A 17,286-nucleotide genomic window follows, 5' to 3' on the forward strand; every position below is an offset into this window, starting at 1 on the left:
CATCGAAAATCTCTTTTATGCAGTTGTTGGTGTGATAACCTCGACGCCACCCAGTACTGGGGCGGGAGTTCGGGAGTATTGCCATAACTTGTATAACGGATGCTTTTTGAAGGTTGAGGTAAATGATTTCCGAAGGTTTCTCGGTTATTTGTTGAAGGATGGATACAGCTGGATGTAGGATTTGCTAGATTTGGGTGAGATATTATGCTTCCCCTGTATCCCCAACACCTGATTGCATAACCGGAAAGGTTCGGGAGTTTCATAGGTGGGAATTCTTGTAGCTCTAGTTCTTCTTTCGCGGATATTTGGTTTGGGATTGGGTAATCCTAACCAAGTATTCGTTCTTGTTCGTACCTTGTTGTTTTTCTTCTACCTCAATTCTAAGTGGCTTCTCAATTTATGGATATGTGACCATTTCAATTGGAATGCATTCGTTCATTTTGTTCGGATGTGAAGACTATATGTTGCAATTTCAACCCGTTTGATTCAGCTTCAATAATTGTCTGTCAATGTGCTAACGGATGTCAACCTCTTCAGGATGGCTCCTCCAACACGCACGACTCCGAATCCTGATCCGCCACCACCACCTCCACCTCCGGAGGCATGGCAAGCTATGATGGCCGCAACCAATGCAAACACGCAGCTGATCATGCAACTTCTTCAAGAGCGCAACCAAGGGAACCAGGGTCATGGCAACAATCAGAACCACTTTGCTACACTCAACCAGCTCCTTGCTAACCAGCCAAAGACCTTCAGCAATTGTGTTGAGGCAACAGACGCTGATGATTGGCTCGTGGACATATGCAAGCATTTCGAGTGCAGTAACGTCAGGCCTGAGGACTTTGTCAAGTTTGCCTCCTTCCAACTCAAAGACCAAGATGCAGAATGGTTTCAGGAGTACAAAGATTCCAGAGGAGGCCGTGTGATTACCTGGGATGAATTCCGTCAAGACTTCAGAGCTCATCATATTCCTCAGAGTGTGACTGAGAGCAAGCGTGAGGAATTCCGCAACCTGAAGCAAGGCACTATGTCTGTTTACGAGTACAACAAGATGTTTCAGAAGCTTGCCCGTTTTGCTAAGCAAGACATCGCTGACGAGAAAAGCATGATATACCAGTTCAGGGGTGGTATCAGAGAAGAAATCCAGCTAGCTCTCGTCCTCTTTGAGCCCAAGAGGTACGATGAGTTTTACAACATGGCAATGAAGCAAGAGACTGCTCAACTGAAGTGCGATGCTTCCAAGAAGCGAGTCAGAGATGCTACTCCTTCTTCCTCAACTCAAGTGGCTAAGCAGCAGAAGTATTGGCTTCCTCCTCCTCCATTCCATCAGCCTTATCAGCAGAAGAGCAAAGGTGGCAGTGGATCTTCCCACCCACCCAACCCTGGCTTTCAGAACAAGACTTCGTCTCAAGCTCCAAGATCAAGTGCTCCATATCACCATCCGCTCTCAGAGGTCACGTGCAACAAGTGACAACAGAAGGGTCACTATGCCAACAAATGCTTCAATCAGAGGCGTCTCCCTCCTCCTCCTCCTGTGAGATCCGCAAGTACAGTTGTGGTCAAGCATAACCCCAAGCACGCCAAGGTCAATTTGATGAATGCAGCTCAGGCAGAGGACTCGTCAGATGTCATCATGGGTAACCTTCCTATTAACGATGTTCCTGCAAAAGTACTTTTTGATACTGGTGCATCGCATTGTTTCATGTCAAAGGCATTTTTTGCCAAGAATGAATTCGTTTCTTCTCATTTGGGCAAACAAATGGATATCGTTTCTCCCGGCAAACGTTTGAGTGCAAGTTTGGAGGTTCCAGATGTTACTATCACGTTGGGCGATTACAAGTTTCTTTCTTCTCCAATGGTCCTTGGTAACTCGGATATTGATCTTATTCTCGGAATGGATTGGCTTTCTAAGCACAAGGCCCAGCTTGATTGTGCTGCCAGGCAGATTCAATTGACTCATTCATCTGAGGATGTAATTGTCTTTGCCGCTAATGACGATACCATCCATCTATTTTCTCTCAATGAGAAGGGTGAGCTGGATGCCATCTCTCAAATTCTGGTCGTTTGCGAATATCAAGACATCTTTCCAGAAGAGCTTCCAGGAATGCCTCCGCACCGGCCAGTTGAATTTGTCATTGATCTTGAGCCTAGCACGGAACCTGTTTGCAAACGTCCTTACAAGCTTGGACCTGAAGAGTTGAAGGAGCTGAAGAAGCAACTCGATGTTCAAGAGCGAATGGGTCTCATCCGACCTAGTTCTTCTCCGTGGGGTTGTGGAGTTCTTTTTATGAAGAAGAAGGATGGAACGGACCGACTCTATGTTGACTACCGTCCATTGAACAAGAAGACTATAAAGAACAAGTACCCACTTCCCAACATCAACGAGCTATTTGAACAACTCAAAGGTGCTCAAGTATTCTCCAAGCTTGATCTCCGTATGGGCTATCACCAGATCCGAATTCATGAGCAAGATATCCCCAAGATGGCTTTCAGAACAAGCTATGGCTCATATGAATACACTGTCATGTCTTTTGGCCTCGTAAACGCTCCTCCGACATTCTCTCGCATGATGAACTTCATCTTCAACCCTTACACAAATGACTTCGTCTTGGTCTACCGTGATGACATTTTGGTCTTTTCCAAGAACAAGGAAGATCATGCCAAGCACTTGCGTTTGGTGCCGGATAAGCTAAGAGAACATCAGTTCTATGCCAAGTTCTCAAAGTGCGAGTTTTGGCTCGATGAGGTTCTCTATCTTGGGCATATCATCTCTGCCAAGGGCATAGCGGTGAATCCTGAGAAGGTGTCTGCAATTGTGAATTGGGAACCACCTCAGAACGTGAAGCAACTCCATAGCTTCCTTGGTCTCGCAAGCTACTATCAAAGGTTCGTTGAGAACTTTTCAAAGATCGCGAAGCCTCTTTCCAACCTTCTCCAGAAGCACGTCAAGTACGTTTGGTCGAAGGTTCGTTGAGAACTTTTCAAAGATCGCGAAGCCTCTTTCCAACCTTCTCCAGAAGCACGTCAAGTACGTTTGGTCTCCTGAATGCGACATCGCTTTCAACACCCTGAAAGAGAAATTAGTCACTGCTCCAGTTCTGACTCCTCCTGATGAATCCAAACCGTTCAAGGTCTTCTGTGATGCTTCTCTTCAAGGTCTTGGTGCAGTGTCGATGCAAGAGAAGAAAGTTGTGGCTTATACCTCTCACTAGTTGAAGCCCAATGAGAAAAACTACCCCACTCATGAGCTCGAGTTGGCGGCAGTTGTGCATGCTCTTTTGACTTGGAGACATCTCTTATTGGGAAGAAAAGTGGACATCTTCACTGACCACAAGAGTCTCAAGTACATCTTCACTCAGCCTAATCTCAACCTCAGGCAGACTCATTGGGTCGAAATGATTCAAGAGTATAATTCGAGCATTGAATATACTCCAGGCAAGGCCAATGTAATTGCTGACGCATTGAGCAGGAAGGCTCACTGCAATAGTCTGATTCTCAAGCCTTACCAACCCGAGCTTTGTGAAGCTTTCCGCAAACTCAATCTGCAAGTTGTTCCTCAAGGTTTCCTCGCCAACCTTCAAGTCTCTCCTAATTTGGAAGATCAGATTCGCGAGGCTCAACTTCTTGATGCTATGGTGAAGAAGGTGAAGATTGGGATTGCCAAGAGTCAATCCAAGTACAAGTGCTATCGCCTTGATGACAAGGACACTCTCTTCTTCGAGGATCACATTGTTGTGCCTAAAGGTGATCTTCGTAAATTCATTATGAACAAGGCTCACAATTCACTCCTCTCCATCCACCCTGGGAGCACAAAGATGTACAATGACCTCAAGCAGGCGTATTGGTGGACTCAAATGAAGCACGAGATTGCTCAGTTCGTGAATGAATGTGATGTCTGCAGAAGAGTGAAGGCAGAACACCAACGACCAGCTGGTCTCCTCCAACCTCTTGCCATTCCAGAATGGAAATTTGACCACATTGAGATGGACTTCGTGACGGGATTTCCAAAGTCCAAATGTGGCAATGATGTTATATTCGTTGTCATCGACAAACTCACTAAAGTAGCTCACTTTCTGCCTATCAAAGAGTCTATTACAGCAGCTCAATTGGCGGAGCTTTATACCTCTCGGATTGTCTCTCTACATGGTATTCCGCAGTTGATATCTTCAGACCGTGGCAGTATCTTCACCTCGAAGTTTTGGGATTCTTTTCAGAAGGCCATGGGCACCAACATCCGTTTCAGCACAGCTTTTCATCCTCAAACAAGCAGCCAAGTCGAGCGTGTCAATCAGATCCTTGAAGATATGCTCAGGGCTTGTGTTATCTCTTTCGGTATGAAGTGGGAAGATTGTCTTCCATATGCCGAGTTCTCCTACAACAACAGCTTCCAAGCGAGTTCGACCAAGGCTCCATTTGAAATTCTCTATGGCAGGAAGTGCCGTACTCCTCTTAACTGATCAGAGACTGGTGAGCGTCAACTTCTTGGAAATGACTTGATCACTGAAGCAGAGGAAATGTGCAAAGTCATTCGTGATAACCTCAAAGTAGCGCAATCGCGTCAGAAGAGCTACTATGATAGTAAGCATCGTGATTTGGCTTTCGAGATCGGAGACCATGTTTACCTCCGCGTCTCTCCAATGAAAGGTACTCGTCGCTTCGGTATCAAAGGGAAGCTTGCCCCTAGATATGTGGGTCCTTTCAAGATCGTCAGCAAGAGAGGCAATCTCGCCTATCAACTCAAGCTTCCTTCCAACTTTGCAAATGTGCACGACGTGTTCCATGTCTCTCAGCTCCGCAAGTGCTTCAAGACCCCTGACCGCACCGTCAACTTCGAAGACATTGATCTCCAAGAAGACCTTTCTTATCGTGAGCACCCAGTCGCTATTCTTGAATAAACTGAGCGCAAGACTCGCAATAAGTCAATCAAATTCCTCAAAGTCAAGTGGTCACACCATTCCGACCGTGAAGCCACCTGGGAACGCGAGGATCACCTCCGTTCTGAGTACCCGGTGTTTTTTCAGTCCTAGATCTCGGGACGAGATCCTTTCGTAGTGGCGGAGTGCTGTAACACCCCGGATGTAATTTACCTTATCTGTATCCCAACTCTTGCCGTTTCCGGCCTAAGTTATTTTATTTTCCTCGGTGTCGGGTTTTTGTCTCCGTGTGTTGTTGTCGTTGTCATGCATCTCATATCATGTCATCATGTGCATTGCATTTGCATACGTGTTCGTCTCATGCATCCGAGCATTTTCCTCGTTGTCCGTTTTGCATTCCGGCGCTCCTATCTCCTCCGGTGCCCCTTTATACCTCTTTTCGTAAGTGGGGGTTAAAAATTTCCGGATTGGACCGAGACTTGCCATGCGGCCTTGGGTTACTACCGGTAGACCGCCTGTCAAGTTTCGGGCCATTTGGACTTCGTTTGATACTCCAGCGGTTAATCGAGGGACCGAAAAGGCCTCGTTTGTGTTGCAGCCCAACACCCTTCCAATTTGGCCCAAAACCCGCCAAAAAGCCTTCCATCATCTAGAGTGTTCGATGACGATCGCTTGGCCGAAAACCTTGCTCAATTTGGAGCCTCCTAGCTCCTCCTACCTATAAACCTAGATCCCCTTCCGAAATTCCTGGGTCTCTTCCCCCTAACCCAAGATCTTTCCCTCTCCTCGCGCGTCGGACAAAGAAGCCGCCGACGGACATGTCCGCTGGACTCCCACCGCCGCCAAGTGGCGCTGCCTGAGTCGCCCGCTCGGGTGCCCACATCGCCGACGGATCCGCAGGGCCCTCCGACCCGCTCCGGGCCCTCCCGGCCCATCCGCCGCGCCCGCGCCTCCCGCCTGGCTCCTCGCCGAGCCGCCTCGGTCCGCCCCTGCGCCGGCGGCCGCCACCTTGCCGGCGACCCCGCCGCGCTTCATCGCTCCGGTGCCGCCCGCCTCGCTCCGGCGCCGCCACCGCCGCCCCCTGGTCGCCCCGCCACCGTCCAAGTCCGGCGACGTGCAACTCCGGCCTCCGTCGACTCCGGTGTACAGCTCCGGCGGACTCGGCTTCTTCTCCGGCGAACCTCGGCAGCCGTGCCACTACAGTAACCGCCCGGGCCGGATCTGAGATCTATTCCACTAGGGTTGACTTTCCCCTCTCCCCTTATTTTTTTGCAATCTTCATCATGTCGTATCTCTGCATCCATAGCTCCGATTTGTGCGTGTGGCATATCAAAATGTCCGTCTCGATGAGTAGATCATTTCATCTCATTGCATCATTTTCTTTTAAGCTCATCTTGATGCCCTAAATGCTGTTGGAAGAGGGGTATGTGGTGAATTTGTCAGATCTGTTTCAATTTTTCACTAAGTCTGAGATTTGTTTATGTTTTTTCCATGTTCACATGCTTGCATTTGTATTTTCTTATCCCTTTTGGCTCAAGGTCACTAAGGGACTTTTGTTAAGTGCTTTGAGTAGCTTCATGCCATGCCTTGCTTTGCCATGTTAAGTTCCTGTAGCATGTAGTTTTCATGCTCTAAAGTGTGCTTCCTGATGATAAATTCCAGACTTGTGTTAATTTCACTAAGTCTGAAACCTGTTGTCATTCGCTTGCCATTTCCAAACCGTGCATCCGATTCCGGTGATCTTTATATAGATTTCAACCGAAATCACCTCACCTTTCCAGTGGCATTCTTGGATTTCCAAGTTGAGGCCAGGTTCAATCATTCCTTGCCAAATCTTGCATATGCATCACATACCGCATCCCGCATAGCATACCATGTTTGCATCATGTTGTTTGAGCATTGCACGTGGTTGATTGTGTTCCGTTTTCTTGTTGTTCTTGTTTGGGTAGAGCCGGGAGATGAGTTCGTGAACGAGAAGCCCATTGAGTTCGCTTACGAGGATCAAGTCAACTCTGAGAACTTTGCAGGCAAGATGATCATACCCTCAAAATCACTTCTATCTTTGCTTGCTAGATGCTCGCTCTTTTGCTATGCCTATGCTACCATGCCTACCACTTGCTTATCATGCCTCCCAAATTTCCATGTCAAACCTCTAACCCACCATGTCCTAGCAAACCGTTGATTGGCTATGTTACCGCTTTGCTCAGCCCCTCTTATAGCGTTGCTAGTTGCATGTGAAGATTGGAGATCATTCCTTGTTGGAACATTGTTTATTGTTGGGATATCACCATATTATCTTGTTTATCTTAATGCATCTATATACTTGGTAAAGGGTGGAAGTCTCGGCCTTTTTCCTAGTGTTTTGTTCCACTCTTGCCGCCCTAGTTTCCGTCATATCGGTGTTATGTTCCCGGATTTTGCGTTCCTTACGCGGTTGGGTTATAATGGGAACCCCTTGACAGTTTCGCCTTGAATAAAACTCCTCCAGCAATGCCCAACCTTGGTTTTACCATTTGCCACCTAGCCTCTTTTTCCCTTGGGTTTCCGGAGCCCAAGGGTCATCTTATTTAAACCCCCCTGGGCCAGTGCTCCTCTAAGTGTTGGTCCGAACTGGGCAGCCTGCAGGGCCACCTCGGGGAAACTCGAGGGTTGGTTTTACTCGTAGCTTGACCTATCTGAGTGTGCCCTGAGAACGAGATATGTGCAGCTCCTATCGGGATTTGTCGGCACATTCGGGCGGTGTTGTTGGACTTGTTTTACCATTGTCGAGGATGTCTTGTAACCGGGATTCCGAGTCTGATCGGGTCTTCCCGCTAGAAGGAATATCCTTCGTTGACCGTGAGAGCTTGTGATGGGCTAAGTTGGGACACCCCTGCAGGGATTTGAACTTTCGAAAGACGTGCCCGCGGTTATGGGCAGATGGGAATTTGTTAATGTCCGGTTGTAGATAACTTGAAACTTAACTTAATTAAAATGAATCAACCGCGTGTGTAACCGTGATGGTCTCTTCTCGGCGGAGTCCGGGAAGTGAACACGGTGTTGGAGTAATGTTTGACATAGGCTATTCTAGGATCACTTCTTGATCATTAGTTGTTCGACCGTGCTTTTGCCTTCTCTTCTCGCTCTCTTTGCGAACAGGTTAGCCACCATATATGCTAGTCGCTTGCTGCAGCTCCACATCATACCTTGCCTTACCTATAAGCTTAAATATTCTTGATCACGAGGGTGCGAGATTGCTGAGTCCACGTGACTCACAGTTTACTTCAAAACCAGATGCAGGGACCGATGATACCGCTCCAGATGATGCGCTTGAGCTCAAGTGGGAGTTCGATGAAGACTCTCGCCGTTACTATGTGTGTTTCCCAGATGATCAGTAGTGGTGCCCAGTTGGGGCGATCGGGGACCGTGTCGCATGTGGGGGTTGATCTTTATTTTGGTACCGTAGTCGGACCATGAGTGTATTGGATGATTGTAATGTTATTCATGTATTTGTGTGACGTGGCGAGTGTAAGGCAACTATGTATACTTTCCCCTTTTATATATTTACATGGGTTGTTGTGAATATTACCTTACTTGCGACATTGCTTTCAATGCGGTTATGCTTCTAAGTCGTGCTTCGACACGTAGGAGATATAGCCGCATCGAGGGTGTTACAGTGTGGCCACCCTGGCCTTGATTCTTTCGCCAGTATTTTTTTATATATTACAAAAATATTCTCCATTGATTTTCAGGTCATTCCAAGAACTTTTATTTCTGCACAAAAATAACACCATGGCAATTCTGCTGAAAACAGCGCCAGTCCAGGTTAGTTCCATTCAAATCATGCTAGTTAGAGTCCAAAACAAGGGCGAAAGTGTTTGGAAAAGTAGATACGTTGGAGACGTATCACTTGTTGATATGCTTGAGTATTGAAATCTTCATATCAAAACTAGACTATTGCTTTGAATAACATAAAAGTCCAAATGTCCATGCTACAAACAAAAGAATATGTGATGTACATGGTAGGCAACATTTCACATCAAAAATTCTGTTTTTATCATTTACCTACTCGAGGACGAGGAGGAATTAAACATGGGGATGCTGATACGTCTCCAACGTATCTATAATTTTTGATTGTTCCATGTTGTTATATTATCATTCTTGGATGTTTTGCAATCATTTTATGGCAATTTTGTATCATTTTTCGTGACTAACATATTGACATAGTGCCGAGTGCTAGTTACTATTTTTTGTTTGTTTTTACTTCGCAGAAAATCAATACCAACCGAGTCCAAACGCAGCAAAACTTTTTGGAGCATTTTTCTGGGCCAGAAGACACATGATGGGCCAAAGAAGTACCAGAGGGGTGCCCCGAGGAGTTCACAACCCACCTGGGCGCCCTGATACGTCTCCAACGTATCTATAATTTTTTATTGTTCCATGCTGTTATGTTATCATTCTTGGATGTTTTAAAATCATTTTATAGCAACTTTATACCAGTTTTTGGGACTAACCTATTGACCCAGTGCCCAGTGCCAGTTGCTATTTTTTGTTTGTTTTTTACATGGCAGGAAATCAATATCAAACAGAGTCCAAACACTACGAAACTTTTTGTGGATTTTTTATGGACTAGAAGACCACCAGTGGGCCACAGAAGCACCTGGGGGGCGAGGGGGGCACAACCCACTAGGGCGCGCCTGGGGGCGCTGGCGCGCCCAGGTGGGTTGTGCCCACCTTGGTGGCTTCCCGCACCCCCTCTTTACCAAATATTCCGAAAACCCTTTGTTGGGGAACGTAGCAATAATTCAAAAAAATCCTACGTGTCACCAAGATCAATCAAGGAGATGCTAGCAACGAGAGAGAGGGAGTGCATCTTCATACCCTTGAAGATCGTTAAGGGGAAGCATTGCAAGAACGCGGTTGGTGGAGTCGTACACGCAGCGATTCAGATCGCGGTCGATTCCGATCTAAGCGCCGAACAACAGCGCCGCCGTGTTCAACACACGTACAACCCGGGGACGTCTCCTCCTTCTTGATCCAGCAAGGGGAGAGGAGAAGTTGAGGGAGAACTCCGGCAACATGACAGCGTGGTGGTGATGGAGCTCGTGGTTCTCCGGCAGGGCTTCGCCAAGCGCTACGGAGGAGGAGGAAGTGTAGGAGAGGGGAGGGGCTACGCCAGGGGAAGGGTTGCGGATGCCCTCTCTCTCCCTGACTATATATAGGGGGAACGGGGGGTGGAGGAGGCGCCCTAGGGTTCCCTAGGGGAGGGGCGGCGGCCACAGGGGAAACCCTAGATAGGTTTGGGCGCCCCAACCCCTAGGAAACTTGCCCCCAAGCCGGGAGGGGTGGCTGCCCTAGGGGAGGCGTCCCCACCTCTCCAGGTTACGTGAGATGGGGTGGGAGGGGCGCTCGGCCCCTTAGTTGGCTGATGTGCCCCCTCCCCTTGGCCCATAAGGCCCTCCAACGCTTGTCGGGGCCTCCGAAACCCATTTCGGACACGCTGGTCGTCACCCGATACCCCCGGGACAATTCCGGACTCCATTATCCTTCGTCCTATATATTGATCTTCACCTTCGGACCATTCCAGAACTCCTCATCACATCTGGGATCTCATTCGGGACTCCGAACAACCTTCGGTAACCACATACTATTTCCCATAACAACTCTAGTGTCACCGAACCTTAAGTGTGTAGACCCTACGGGTTCGGGAACCATGCAGACATGACCAAGACATCTCTCTGGCCAATAACCAATAGCAGGATCTGGATACCCATATTGGCTCCCACATGTTCCACGATGATCTCATCGGATGAACCACGATGTCGGGGATTCAATCAATCCCGTATACAATTCCCTTTGTCTATCGGTATGTTACTTGCCCAAGATTCGATCGTCGGTATCCCCATACCTCGTTCAATCTTGTTACTGGCAAGTCTCTTTACTCATTCTGTAACACATGATCCCGTGGCTAACTCCTTAGTCACATTGAGCTCATTATGATGATGCATTACCGAGTGGGCCCAGAGATACCTCTCCGTCATACGGAGTGACAAATCCCAGTCTCGATTCGTGCCAACCCAACAGACACTTTCGGAGATACCTGTAGTGCACCTTTATAGCCACCCAGTTACGTTGTGACGTTTGGTACACCCAAAGCATTCCTACGGTATCCAGGAGTTTCACAATCTCATGGTCTAAGGAAATGATACTTGACATTAGAAAAGCTTTAGCAAACGAACTACACGATCTTGTGCTACGGTTATGATTGGGTCTTGTCCATCACATCATTCTCCTAATGATGTGATCCCGTTATCAATGACATCCAATGTCCATGGTCAGGAAACCATGACCATCTTTTGATCAACGAGCTAGTCAACTAGAGGCTTACTAGGGACATATTACGATCTATGTATTCACACATGTATTACGATTTCTGGTTAATACAATTATAGCATGAACAATAGACAATTATCATGAACAAGGAAATATAATAATAACCATTTTATTATTGCCTCTAGGGCATAGTTCCAGCAGTCTCCCACTTGCACTAGAGTCAATAATCTAGTTCACATCGTTATGTGATTAACACTCATAGTTCACATCGCCATGTGACTAACACCCGAAGAGTTTACTAGAGTCAATAATCTAGTTCACATCACCATGTGAATAACACTGAATGAGTTCTAGGGTTTGATCATGCTATGCTTACGTGAGAAGTGTCAGTCAACAGGTCTGCAACATTCAGATCCGTGTGTTCTTTGCAAATCTCAATTTCATATTGTAGATGTTGCTACTGTGCTCCACTTGGAGCTATTCCAAATGGTTGCTCCACTATACGTATCCGGTTTGCTACTCAGAGTCATCCGGATAGGTGTTAAAGCTTGCATCGACGTAACCCTTTACGCCAAACTCTTTATCACCTCCATAACCGAGAAACATTTCCTTATTCCTAAGGACAATTTTGACCGCTGTCCAATGATCCACTCCTGGATCACTCTTGTACCCCCTTGCCAGACATGTGGCAAGGCACATTGCAGTACACATCATGGCATATTGTATAGAGCCTATGGCTAAGGCATAGGGGACGACTTTCATCATTTCTCTTTCTTCTGTCGTGGTCGAGCTTCAAGTCTTAACTTCACACCTCACAACTCAGGCAAGAACTCCTTCTTTGACTGATCCATCTTGAACTCCTTCAAGATGACGTCAAGGTATGTGCTATGTGAAAGTCTTATTAGGTGTCTTGATCTATCTCTATAGATCTTGATACCCAACATGTAAGCAGTTTTACGTAGGTCTTCCTTTGAAAAACTCCATTCAAACAACCCTTTATGCTTTCTAGAAATTCTACATCATTTCCGATCAACAATATGTCATCCATATATACCTATCAGAAATGTTGTAGTGCTCCCACTCACTTTCTTGCAAATACAAGTTTCTTGCAAACTTTGTATAAACCCAAGTGCTTTGATCGCCTCATCAAAGCGTATGTTCCAACTCCGAGATGCTTGCTCCAGTCCATAGAAGGATCGCTGGAGTTTGCATACCTTTTAGCATCCTTAGGATTGACAAAAACCTTTTGGTTGTATCACATACAACCTTTCCTCACGAAAACCATCAAGGAAACTTTGTTTTGACATCCATCTGCCTGATTTCGTAAATGAAAGTGCAGCAGCTGCTAACATAGTTCTAACAGACTTTAGCATCGCTATGATTTAGAGAGTCTCATCATAGTCAACTCCTTGAACTTGTCGGAAACTTCTTTGAGACAAGTCGAGCTTCACAAATGGTGACATTACCATCAGCGTCTGTCTTCTTCTTAAAGATCCATTTATTCTCAATGGCTTGCCGTTCATCGGGCAAGTCCACCAAAGTCCATACTTTGTTCTCATACATGGATCCTATCTCAGATTTCATGGCTTCTAGCCATTTGTTGGAATCCGGGCCCACCATCGCTTCTTCATAGCTCATAGGTTCATCATTGTCCAACAACATGACCTTTAAGACAGGGTTACCACTGAGAAGTTGTACACACCCTTGTCGACCTACGAGGTTCAATAGTAATTTGATCTGAAGCTTCATGATCAGCATCATTAGCTTTCTCTTCAACTGACGTAGTTGCCACATCAACATCTTTCTGTGCTGCGCTACTCTCTGGTTGAAGTGAAGGTTCAACAACCTCATCAAGTTCTATCTTCCTCCCACTCAATTCTTTCGAGAGAAACTCTTTCTCGAGAAAGGACATGTTCTTAGTGACAAACGCTTTGCCCTTAGATCTGAGATAGAAGGTATATCCAATCGTCTTGTTTGGATATTCTATGAAGATACAATTTTTTGCTTTGGGTTCAAGCTTTTCTGACCGAAGCCTATCGACATAAGCATCGTATCCCCAAACCTTAAGAAACAACAACTTTGGTTTCCTGCCAAACCACAGTTCATACGGTGTCGTCTCCAAGGACTTAGATGGTTCCCTATTTAAAGTGAATGTAATTGTCTTTAATGCATAACCCCCCAAAATAGCGGTTGATTGGTAAGAGACATCATACACCATATCCAATAAGGTTCGATCACGATGTTCGGACACATCATCATGCTATGATGTTCCAGGCGGCGTCAACTATGAAACGATTCCACCTTGTCATTAGTGATTGCCAAACTCACAACTCAGATACTTTCCCTTTGATCAGATCGAAGGAACTTGATCTTGTTGTTACGATGATTCTCAACTTAGCTCTGAAATTGCTTGAACTTTTCAAACATTTCAGACTTATGCTTCATTAAGTAAATATACCCACATCTATTCAATTCACCGGCGAAGGTGAGAACATAACGATATCCACCGCGCGCGTCAACACTCATCGGACTGCACACACCAACATGTATGATTTCCAACAAGTCACTTGCCCGTTCCATTGTTCCAAAGAACGTGGTTTTAGTCATCTTGCCAAAGAGGCATGGTTCGCATGTGTCAAGTGATTCAAAATCAAGTGACTTCAAAAGTCCATTAGCATGGAGGTTCTTTCATGCACTTTACACCAATATGACCTAAGCGGCAGTGCCATATGAAAGTGGTACTATCATTATCAACTCTACATATTTTGGCATCAATGTTATGAACATGTGTATAACCATGACCGGGATTCAATAAACCATTCACATTGGGTGCATGACCATAGAAGGTATTATTCATGTAAACAGAATAACCATTATTCTATGACTGAAATGAATAACCGTATTGCAATAAACATGATCTAATCATGTTCATGCTCAACGCAGACACCAATGCAAACAACATTTATCTAGGTTCAACACTAATCCCGAAGGTAGAGGGAGCGTGCGATGGTGATCACATCAACCTTGGAAACACTTCCAACACACATTGTCACCTCGCCCTTAGCTAGTCTCCGTTAATTCTGTAGCTTTTGTTTCGAGTTACCAATATTAGCAACTGAACCGGTATCTAATACCCAGGTGCTACTAGGAGTACTAGTAAGGTACACATCAATAACACACATATATCAAATATACTTTTGTTGAAGTTGACAGCCTTCTTATCTACCAAGTATTTGAGGCAGTTCCGCTACCAGTGACCGTTCCCCTAATAGAAGCACTTTGTCTCGGGTTTGGGTTCTTGGGTTTCTTCACTGGAGCGGCAACTGGCTTGCCATTCAAGAAGTTTCCCTTCTTGCCCTTGCCCTTCTTTGAAACCAGTGCTCTTGTTAACCATCAACACTTGATGCTCCTTCTTGATTTCTACCTTTACGGCCTTAAGCACGACGAACAGCTCCGGGATTATCTTCCCTTGCATGTTATAGTTCATCACGAAACTCTAGTAGCTTGGTGATAGCGACTGGAGAACTTTTGTCAATCACTCTCTTATCTGGAAGATTAACTCCCACTTGATTCAAGTGATTGAAGTACCCAGACATTCTGAGCACATGCTCACTGGCTGAGCTATTCTCCTCCATCTTGTAGGCAAAGGTCTTGTCAGAGGTCTCAACCTCTCAACACGGGCTTGAGCCTGAAATACCAATTTCAGCTCTTCGAACATCTCATATGTTCTATGGCGTTCAAAACGCTTTTGGAGCCCCGACTCTAAGCCGTAAAGCATGGCGCACTAAACTATCAGGTAGTCATCAGAACGTGTCTACCAGATGTTCACAACATCCACAGACGATGTCAGACGGGTTGGCACACCGAGCGGTGCATCAAGGACAGAAGCCTTCTGTGTAGCAGTGAGGACAATCCTCAGACTATGGCCCTAGTCCGCACAATTTCTTACAATATCTTTCAACTTAGTCTTTCTCTAGGAACGTATTAATACAAAGGGCTAAAACATGAGCTATTAATCCACAACATAATTTGCAAAGACAATTTAGACTATGTTCATGATAATTAAGTTCATCTAATCAAATTAGTCAATGAACTCCCACTCAGATAGACATCCCTCTAGTCATCTAAGTGATACATGATCCGAATCGACTAGGCCGTGTCCGATCATCACGTGAGACAGACTAGTCATCAACGGTGAACATCTCCATGTTGATCGTATCTACTATACGACTCATGTTAGACCTTTCGGTCTCTCGTGTTCCGAGGCCATGTCTATACATGCTAGGCTCGTCAAGTCAACCTAAGTGTTTTGCATGTGTAATTCTGGCTTACACCCGTTGTATTCGAATGTTAGAATCTATCAGACCCAATCATCACGTGGTGCTTTGAAACAACGAGCCTTCGCAATGGTGCACAGTTAGGGGGAACACTTTCTTGAAAAGTGAGGGATCATCTTATTTATGCTACCGTCGTTCTAAGCAAATAAGATGTAAACATGACAAAGATCACATGCAAATCATAAAGTGACATGATATGGCCAATATCATCTTGCGCCTTTGATCTCCATCTTTGAGGCGCGGTATGAACACCATCGTCACCGGCATGACACCATGATCTCCATCATCATGATCTCCATCATCGTGTCTTCATGAAGTTGCCTCACCAACTATTACTTCTACTACTATGGCTAACGTTTAGCAATAAAGTAAAGTAATTACATGGCGTTTTCATTGACACGCAGGTCATAAATAAATTAAGACAACTCCTATGGCTCCTGCCGGTTGTCATACTCATCGACATGCAAGTCGTGATTCCTATTACAAGAACATGATCAATCTCATACATCACATATATCATTCATCACATCCTTTTGGCCATATCACATCACATAGCATACCCTGCAAAAACAAGTTAGACGTCCTCTAATTGTTGTTGCATGTTTTACGTGGCTGCTATGGGTTTCTAGCAAGAACGTTTCTTACCTACGCGAAACCACAATGGTGATATGCCAATTGCTATTTACCCTTCATAAGGACCCTTTTCATCGAATCCGATCCGACTAAAGTGGGAGAGACAGACACCCGCCAGCCACCTTATGCATCAAGTGCATGTCAGTCGGTGGAACCAGTCTCACGTGAGCGTACGTGTAAGGTCGGTCCGGGCCGCTTCATCCCACAATGTTGTCGGATCAAGATAAGACTAGTAACAGTAAGTAAATTGAACAAATCATCGCCCACAAGTGCTTTGTGTTCTACTTGTGCATAGAATCTACACATAGACCTATCTCATGATGCCACTATTGGGGAACGTAGCAATAATTCAAAAAATTCCTACGTGTCACCAAGAACAATCTAGGAGATGCTAGCAATGAGAGAGAGGGAGTGCATATTCATACCCTTGAAGATCGCTAAGGGGAAGCGTTGCAAGAACGCGGTTGGTGGAGTCGTACACGCATCGATTCGGATCGCGGTCGATTCCGATCTAAGCGCCGAACAACGGCGCCTCCGCGTTCAACACATGTACAGCCTGGGGACGTCTCCTCCTTCTTGATCCAGCAAGGGGAGAGGAGAAGTTGAGGGAGAACTGCGGCAGCACGACTGCATGGTGGTGATGGAGCTCGTGGTTCTTCGGCAGGGCTTCGCCAAGCGCTACGGAGGAGGAGGAAGTGTAGGAGAGGGGAGGGGCTGCGCCAGGGGAAGGGTTGCGGCTACCCTCTCTCTCCCTCACTACATATAGGGGGAAGGGGGGTGGAGGAGGCGCCCTAGGGTTCCCTACGGGAGGGGCGGCAGCCACAGGGGAAACCCTAGATGGGTTTGGGCGCCCCAACCCCTAGGAAACTTGCCCCTAAGCCGGGAGGGGTGGCTGCCCTAGGGGAGGCGTCCCCACCTCTCCAGGTTACGTGAGATGGGGTGGGAGGGGCGCTCAGCCCCTTACTGGGCTGATGTGCCCCCTCCCCTTGGCCCATAAGGCCCCCCAACGCTTGTCGGGGCCTCCGAAACCCCTTTCGGACACACTGGTCGTCACCCGGTACCCCCGGAACGATTCCAGACTCCAATATCCTTTGTCCAATATAACGATATTCACCTCCAGACCATTCTAG

This window comes from Triticum aestivum, chromosome 5A (assembly GCF_018294505.1).
Source record: "Triticum aestivum cultivar Chinese Spring chromosome 5A, IWGSC CS RefSeq v2.1, whole genome shotgun sequence".
NCBI lineage: Eukaryota > Viridiplantae > Streptophyta > Magnoliopsida > Poales > Poaceae > Triticum > Triticum aestivum.